This window comes from Schistocerca nitens, unplaced genomic scaffold (genome assembly GCF_023898315.1).
Source record: "Schistocerca nitens isolate TAMUIC-IGC-003100 unplaced genomic scaffold, iqSchNite1.1 HiC_scaffold_466, whole genome shotgun sequence".
NCBI lineage: Eukaryota > Metazoa > Arthropoda > Insecta > Orthoptera > Acrididae > Schistocerca > Schistocerca nitens.
Genome location: NW_026045999.1, coordinates 2,723,835 through 2,731,180, shown reverse-complemented (window position 1 = coordinate 2,731,180; position 7,346 = coordinate 2,723,835). Strand labels below are relative to the sequence as shown.

At 38.4% G+C, this 7,346-nt stretch overlaps 1 protein-coding gene across 1 annotated transcript in view; it reads left to right on the top strand.

The window, feature by feature from the left end:
- Window positions 1–412: 412 nt before the first annotated feature.
- The window catches only part of LOC126232229 (uncharacterized), a 75,718-nt gene continuing 68,784 nt past the window's right edge, over window positions 413–7,346 (top strand). Inside the window, exon 1 of the mRNA XM_049942524.1 lies at window positions 413–453. The gene's annotated coding sequence lies outside the window, so the exon portion shown is untranslated. The remainder of the gene's footprint in view (window positions 454–7,346) is intronic.

The following is a 7,346-nucleotide window of genomic DNA, read 5'->3' as shown; positions in this document are numbered from 1 at the left end:
GATGTTATTACCCGTTGGGCTCTACTTGATCAATGATTCACATGTATAGTGGAGAAATGCTTACGCATCTCCATCCAAAAATTGCTATAGCGCCCACTCTCTCCTGTGGCATCAAACAGGAGTAATTTGCTGAGATCGTTATACTTAAAACACGTTATTGGTAGCATACAGTGTGAGTACTGCTATATCTTTTCTAAATTCTTTAATGAAATCATCTCTTTTTTAACCTGCCACAGGTTTCACTTCATATGAAGTTGTAATTTTGTTTGAATTGTGTAACAAACTTTCATACCTGTGAGTTTGTTTGACAAGTATATACGGAACTAAATAGGTCCGCATATGGCGGCTTGTAAGTTAACCTCTAATCTATTCTTGCACGACGCCGGTAGATGGCAGCGCGTACACTGCTTGCAGGGGGCCTGCGGCCTTCAAAGTTTTCCATACAGAGCTATGGTGGGTAAATTATCATAAGTAGTACACACAAATATTTTAGTATACATCGACCAAGTCACTGTAAACTGCATTATATACCAGAAAGAGCGTGCTTGTCGGAGAGGAACCCAATGATAGCTGGGACCACATTCTTCTTTCGGTGTAGTTACGCAGTGCATTACGTGTTCACATTGAAGAAGCGAACTCAACAGAGATGGGCAAACTGAAACACATTACTCTTTCGAAACAGTGAAACAGTTTGTGTTTTGTAATAGTATAGGCCTTCACATCATATCGTCTTGAGTTTCTTTTTTTTTTTTTTTTTTTTTTTTTCAATTCCCCCCGAAGGGGGCGGGCTGGCAGCAGCTTAGTATGCCGCTCTGCAGCCGACAGATTTTGTGACAAAGATCAAGAGAACAAATAATAAAAAACAGGCGATAAAATCGGAGACTTAGAGAGTAACAAGGCGAAAAAAAAATCGTGGAACTTAAAACAACAACAGAGGGATGATGATGCTAAGAAAAATACATACGAAGCAGACAGGGAAAACAATAGACAATTAAAAAACACGGCGACAGTCTGGATTCTGTTCGCAAAAGACATAAAATTCACACCGAGCGACAGCATGGTTTCTGTTCGCAACACGAGAAAGACAAACAACACTGAATAGTCACTGGAACACTGCACTAAAAAGTTGGCAAATGTGACACCACAGTCGAGAGCAGGTGGGGGGAGACGGGACAGAAGAGGGGAAAACAAAAAAGGGGGGGAAAGGAGAGTAAAAGCGAAGGGGGGAACCGGGAAAGGAGCTGATGGAGGATGAGGACCCATAAGAGGGGTGGAGGGCAGACGCGACAGGGAGTGGGGGAGGCAGAGGAGGGGAATACAAAAGGACTGGGGGGGAGAAGGGAGGTAGGGAGAGGTTGAGTGGGGAGAAAACAGGATGGAAGGGGGGGGGGAGAGGGAGCCCAGGGAAAGGACAGAGGAAAGGAGGGGGAGTGAGGATCAGAGTTGATAGGAAGGATAAATGGAGGGAGAGAGGGCATCATCCGGGAGGGGGAGTTGACGGAAGCCACCTTGGAAAAGGAGATGGAGGGTGTAGAGATGGAGGGTAGGGGGGACACAGCGGTGAAGGCGTGGCAGGGGGCGGGGATGGGAGAGGAGAGGAGCAACCAGGGGGTGAGGGGGTTCAAGACGGCGGGAGGTGTAGAGGATGCGGATATGTTCGAGGAATCGCCTTGAGCGTCTACTGTATAAATATTGTCATAAAAACACAAATGAGGTGCGAGAACGCCAATCATATCGCAGAAAGTATGAAGCTTTCACTTAGGCGTCCGTGCAGTTCCGTAATTCCTGTAGCAAATGCGCTGCTTTCGTGTAATGTGACTTTCATACTTTCCAATTAGCCGAGGTCAGACTAAATATGTTTGACATAATAGATTTTGCCAAACTCGTTTCGCTGTACACTAGTCCATAATTTTGATAGGTTTTATGAGTGATAATATGTATGTGCTCTTGAAAAGGCATCGTGGCACTGAATTAACATTTATGAATGCGCCACTCACACTTCTATTACTCGCAGTTAAATTTTCCGTTGTTTGTTACACAGAGCAGGAGACAAAGTGACTGATGCACACAGATAAAAAAAATACTATAACAGACTGGAGCATATAGCGCAATGGTCAAGTATGGCAGTTTTTCATCAAACATTCACAAGTTAGCTGTATACATCTCATAATAAGTACACTTGATAGAACTGGAAAAAATGTTAAAACATTTCAAGGTAACTGAAATGTGGAGATCGATATGTTTCTTTGAAGTATGAAATCCAGAGTACAATTTAAAACAATTCATACAGTGTAATGCCTTTGTGATACCTATATCATGGCAGATCTGCCTCTACACCACTTACAGTTCTTCCTAAAGAAGTTTGTTTGAGGTGCGGGTACATCTGCTTGCTGTGAGTACATGAGGGATCAAGTACTCACAGCAAGCAGATGTATTACTTTCTTATTATAAACTGCCCCAGTAAATCAGAGATGAAGTTAAGTTGCTGTTGAAATGCAATTTTTATCACAATATCTGAACGCCAAAAACAACAGTATTAAAGTACCATTGTTGATTTGCCTGAGAACTATTTATGATACACAAGTATCAAGATGCCTATCGTGTAATAACCAGACATAGCCCATTTACAAAAATAAACACACAAACATATACATACACAAATCAGATAATTATTCTCAAACACATAAATGAATAAATATCATACCCCAAAAAATTAAAATCACTGAATGGTGAGCAAAAGCGTGTCTTCTGTGTGCAACAAGTCTGAGAAAAATGTTCTTGTAAGGTAGCTACATGCACGATTTAGAGGGCTAAACAAAATACAATCAAATATAAATTCAGTGCACGCTGTCCAGCGAAGAACAAAATCAATTGAAATTTTACGGTTTCATTTCCGAGTAGATCTGCTGTACCTGTTCTATCTTGTCGTTTAGAAATATCATTTTTGATACTTTTTTGCTTGAAAGACGGGATCGTATGTGTGTTATTGTTTGCTCCTGATTTGAAAATATGCGCTCACATGGAACAGAGGTGGCCATAATACAGAGACGTCGTTTTATTATTTCAAGCAGTGTAGGAAACAACACATGATTTTCTTTCCACCACAGCAATGGATCTTGTGATCTGTGTATCAGTGGCATCTTCATATGTTTATCAAGCTCGACTATACTTGCAGCACGTGGATTGTCAACAGTTTGGATCAAGCCAAAAAGCTTGCCAAATGTTGCCACTGCTGGAGGTGAATGTGCTCACCACAACTGGTTTGGCTGGTGGTCTGTATAACACCAAATGGGTTTCTGTCATATTGCACAGTATTTGTTAATTATGGCATCTTTTGTTTCTTTTAATCAATGTCCAGTTTTTGGAAATCCATGCTCCCTGAAGCGAGGATCCAATAATGATGCTGCTTCACAAGCGAACTTTTGAACGAAGCGGATACAGATTCCATACTCAAGTTTAGCAATTACTGTATTAGTGGCTTCATTGCTGTGATCTCAGTTTTACAGTCTCAGACAATGACTTTATAAGCATTTGCTTAATGAGACAACTTTTGACAAGGTTACATTTCTTTCACTACTAATTTCTATTGTGACTTGTTCAAAAGGAGATAGTATTTCACAAGATTTTTCAATAACTGACCAGTCTTCATTAGACAGTTTTGTTTGTGAATCCACAATGAGGATTGCGAGGGTGCTTTGCAAAGGTTGTTTGATTTTCAAAAGCCTGTCAAACATTTCATACGTGGAATTCCATCTCGTAGGGCAATCTTGTTTCGGTGTTAAAATAGGGAAGCACATGTGCTTCTGAATATTGTGTAATTCATCAAGTGCTTGAGGACTTCTTTTGAAAAATTCCACTATTGACTTCACTTTTGCCCTTGTGTCTATAATTGGTTCAAGGCTTGCTTGCACAATTAAATACAGTGTATGTGCAAAACAAGGTACATGCCAACATTTGCACATCATCACTGCCTTCACCATATTAAGTGCATTATCTGAAATGCTAGCTACAGTTTTATTGGTAATAGCCCAAGTTGAAGTCACATTTTGTAATTCACTGGAAATATTTTCTGCTTTAGGCTTGTCATGGAATTTAAAATTAGGTAACAAATATGACTTCAGATTGCAGTTTTCATCAATGAAGTGAGCAGTCACTGCAATATAATTCACATTATTCACAGATGTCCATCCATCAGGCGTAATGCAGATGTAGGATGCAACTTGCACTGCAGATCTTACTCGCAGTAGTGTGCTGTCGAACACTTGAGACGTGAAACTGTGTGAGAGTGTTTTCCTACTGGGAGGTACATAGTTTTCATTTAATAAATGAGTAATTTTTCTAAACACTGAACTCTCAACTACATTAAATGGAAGGTATTCTTTAACAACAAGTCTTAAAATCTGTTCGTCTGTTTTGGTTCGTTTGAATGAAGGCACTGGTCTTGATGCAGATCCAGTAATCTTAGTTAGTCTACCACACCTAACCAGAACTGAACCGTGGAAGCGCACGGATCGTTCATCTTGACGCACAGGCACTGAAATGGCAGATAACTGAACAGTTGCTGTGGAAAATGAACTGACTTCGTCACTGCCCATATTCATAAAAACTGGTTTCGAACGGGTTTCACTTAAATTAACTGTTGGATACTTACGTCGCAAGTGTCTGTTTAAGCAAGAAGTTGAACTACTTTTAAACGACAACACTGCCGAGCACAAGTTACATTTAATTTTCTCAGGATTTATCTTCATAAAATAATCCCACATTGGACTCCGTAGCGCCGTAGCTAAAGACAGAAGAACCAACACGAACGGAACTGGAGGCGGGACCAAACTGCAGAAACAACTGATACAGAGATTCGAACATTTCGTTACTATGGATAATATATACCCGTCCTGCTAATTTCCATGCACACAAAAGAAATCATTGTGGAGAATAGGCACATTGACTATAAAAATTTCAGTTGTTTCAAAGAAAATGCCTTTTTTGCATGCTGCACATGGTAATTTTTATTTTTTTTATGCACACAGACGCGTTTCGCCTTTTTTTACAAGGCATCTTCAGTGGATGTCCTGAAATATTACATGATTTCTCCATTTTTACACGTAGGTTATGGTTTCACATCTAGGTTATAGATTTGACTAAAGACTCACAAATAAAACCACATAAATCGAATAAATAACAAAATATAAGAGAAAAAAATTTTTGTCCCCAAGGTGTTTCGAACCATTACTATAAACCCACCATGCTTCCATGCTCTTCCCATTCACCATTACATCATTAATGATCCGTCAACCACATTGCTTGAAAGTACATCCAGTTTATGTATATGTCTAAAAACTGCCACTATATGCATTTTTTGATTCAAGATGTTGTAGGTTTACTTGCGTTTTTTAATATGACAACTTTACATGAACAGAGAATCGTGTGTTATAGGAGATGTGTAATGTAACTGAATGTTTTTCACACTTTTATTATTTTGAATGCGAATAGTGTGCTTTATTTTATTGTTTGTTAGTGTTTATGCCTACGCCATTTCGGAACAGAGCAGTCAATTGGAAACGAAGTTTTATTTTCGGAAATCTTAAGCTTCATGCTGTTGTGTGTCAAAAAGATTTCGATACTCTTGAAAGTGTTTTATGAAGTAGTATATTAAACGTATTTCAGTATCTGTACCGTGCCCGAATCTCGTCCGAGACAGAGAGAAAAGAAACATCACTGTTTCGATACAATTAGTCCGTTCCAAGCACAAGAGCACTGAAACAGCGTTATTTTGATCTGGTCCTGTTTTCCGACAGAGAGCGGAATGAAACACCACTGTTTCGAAACAGTGAAACATTGCCATTTCGAAACAGTTCTACATATCTATACACTATATCGAAACATTGAAACAATGGCCAAGTCTACTACTCAATAATAACCAAATCTCCTTCCCTGCGACCCCCCTCCCCCCCCCCAAAAAAAAACCGTTCGAAAAAGTAAGTGATTTGATTTGATTTGATTTATTTCGTGTTCCATAGGTCCAACTGTGTTGGATACACAAGGACGTGGAACGAGTCAGTTTTTTACAAATACAATCTGATAATCTAATAGCATATACAGAAATTAGAGTACATAATTATATAAAAATATATACAGTAAATTCTTTGGGCAGCAATACAGAAAAAGAAAATACATATTTTCTTAGAATCATTAAAACACAACAGAAAACAGATACGGAGCACACACAGTTACAGAGCTCAGGTTAAATAAAATTCATAGTGGCATTATGTCAACGTGTATTATATAATATTAAAATATTACAATTTATTTAGTTAAAAATTCATCTAGACTGTAAAAAGCTTTTTCTAGCAAAAATATTTTTAGTGCTTTCTTAAACTCACTCTTGTTATGAATCTCTGTCTTTATTTCGGGAGGAAGAGCATTGAAGAGTTTTGCTCCAGTGTAGTGGACACCCTTTTGTGCCAAGCTCAAATTTCTGAGTTCACTGTGTATGTCATTCTTCCTCCGTGTGTTATGCTCGTGATAATTACTGTTTGGTTGAAATATCTCTATATTTTTACAAACAAAACACTTGAGAGAAAAAATATATTGGCATGTAGTTGTGTATATTTTAAGATTACGAAAACTATTTCTACAAGAGTCTCTTGGGCGCAATCCACATATAATTCTTAAAGCTCGCTTCTGTGCAATGAACACTTTCCTTGCTAATGGCTGGTTGCCCCAAAAAATAATTCCGTACTCAATGAGACAATGAAAATAACCACAATATGCCACTTTTGCAGTGTTAGGTTCAACACATGTAGTGACAACCCGTAAAGCATAGGTAGCAGAGCTAAGCCTCTTACAGAGGTCAATAATATGTGAAGACCAGTTCATTTTCTTGTCAATGTGCACTCCAAGAAATTTTGTTGTTTCCATTCTAACTATTGGTTGATTACCACATGTCACACTTATCTCTCTCTCTTTTTCTGTTTTTGTACAGAATTGAATAAAGCTGGTCTTACTGGAATTTAATGAGAGACCATTCACCTTGAACCAATTAACCATATCTGAGAGTATGTGATTAATGAGTTCCTCAAGATTGTTGTCTGTTCTACTGCTCATAAAAATTGTGGTATCATCAGCAAATAATGTAAATTTACACGGTAGGCTTGTACATGATGGTAGATCATTTATAAAAATCAGGAATAATAGTGGCCCAAGAATTGAGCTCAATGCTGGTTACCAGTCATCGAGAGAGATTAACCAAGGTGCTGAGTTCCAGTTCCTACAAAAATTGTTAAATCATATTGCACCTTCGGCTTGAACTAAAATAATATGTAACATTAACTAATGAAATATATACA